Source organism: Mandrillus leucophaeus, unplaced genomic scaffold, assembly GCF_000951045.1.
Source record: "Mandrillus leucophaeus isolate KB7577 unplaced genomic scaffold, Mleu.le_1.0 Scaffold55, whole genome shotgun sequence".
NCBI lineage: Eukaryota > Metazoa > Chordata > Mammalia > Primates > Cercopithecidae > Mandrillus > Mandrillus leucophaeus.
In genome coordinates, this window is record NW_012105919.1 from 1,583,712 (window position 1) to 1,585,246 (window position 1,535).

Consider the following 1,535-nt stretch of genomic DNA (forward strand, 5'->3'; position numbering starts at 1 on the left):
CACACACACACACACAAACATAGGGTTTCGCTATGTTGGCCGGGCTGGTCTTGCACTTCTGACCTTAAATGATCTGCCCTCCTCAGCCTCCCAAAGTGCTAGGATTATAGGCATGAGCCAGCACACCTGGCCTTCAAAATATGGTAAGTTCTAAAACACATTCTGTCCCAAGAATTTATGGATCAAGTGGAGACCTTAGCAGGGCTGAGGCCCCATGGGCTGTGAGTTTGAGACCCTTGAATCCACTCAGGGGGCGAGGAGTTAAAGTGGAAATCACATGGAATCAAAATTACTGTAGAAAACGCATACCCCCAATAATTTTCCATAAATTCTGTGATTGTTTCTAGAGCTTAGCCCTAGAGGGGCTGACTTGTGTTTCAGCGCCGATTGTATGAAAAATGCGTATCTTTAAACTACTAAACTCCGTTAGGGCAGTGAAAAGCTCACTTGCCTGGATCACACTTGGGTTCCCGTGTTATCCTTACAGTGGGTGGGGGTCAGGTGAATGTTCTGAAGAAAATTCTCCCGCACTGATGAAGTTATTTTTCTCATAAATGATTTCTCTTCCCCCCACCAACTGTTTTTTTTTTTTTTTTTTTTTTTTCAGAGTAGGGAAAATTGGGCTCCTTTGAGTTAGCTGCGTGTGAAGTCCGTACCTAGCAGGGCTGCTGTGAGCATGAGTGTAGGTGTAGGCTAAGAAGACAGTGAATGGGGTGTGAGTGGGGTGAGGTTGACCAGCGATTGCATGGCGTTGGCCGAGGGAGGGGCTGAGATTGTTGATTGACTCAAGAAGTCACTTAGCGTCATGAGTAGTGTGGTAAGGGATCTTTAGAGAGTGCGTCGCCCCTCTCCCCCCACCAAAAGCTTCCCTCCAACCAGCTGCTCTTGTCCTCTCTTCCCGAGGACCCTGTGCCCTCCCTGTGGACTTGCAGGGGAGAACGTCCATGTCTGTGCGGGTCACAAAGGCGCCCGCCCGTTCCAGGGGTCCCAGAACGCCCGGGCGTGGGGCTGGGGGTGTGGCGCAGCGAGGCCGCGCAGCAAGCAGTCCTCCCGGCACCGTGGGACTCGCAGTTGCAGCAGCGTCGGACAAGCGGCCCAAGCTGCCACCGACAAGGAGTCCGGGCCCCGCCACTGGTAAGTTTTGCCGCCAGTCCGGCAGCGCCTGCTGCGCCACAGCTCCCCCTGCCAGGGAAAAGCAAAGAGCGGTGGCGGTCCCCAGCCCATTCAGATCTCGCTGCCCTAAGCCTGGAAGATATCAGGGTCTCCCGCAATCATGCATAAATAAATTGTAGCGCGTAAAATAACTCCAGGGCCGCGCGAGGTGGTTCACGCCTGTAATTCTAGCACTTTGGGAGGCTGAGGTGAGAGGATCGTTTGAGCCCAGGGGTTCAAGACCAGCCTGGGCAAATTCGTCTTTACAAAATATTTAAAAACTTAGCCAGGGGTGGTGGCACCACCTGTAGTCCCAGCTACTTGGGAGGTTGTGAGGGGCGGATTGCTTGAGCCTGGGAGGTTGAGGCTGCAGTGAGCCGAGA

General features: G+C 53.1%; 1 protein-coding gene and 1 pseudogene across 1 annotated transcript in view; one reads left to right on the forward strand and one right to left on the reverse strand.

Annotated features, from left to right (window-relative positions):
* The window catches only part of LOC105552308, a 9,197-nt pseudogene that overhangs the window by 4,437 nt on the left and 3,225 nt on the right, over nucleotides 1-1,535 (reverse strand).
* CCDC63 (coiled-coil domain containing 63) overlaps nucleotides 996-1,535 on the forward strand; it is a 62,366-nt gene continuing 61,826 nt past the window's right edge. Inside the window, exon 1 of the mRNA XM_011997877.1 lies at nucleotides 996-1,134. The gene's annotated coding sequence lies outside the window, so the exon portion shown is untranslated. The remainder of the gene's footprint in view (nucleotides 1,135-1,535) is intronic.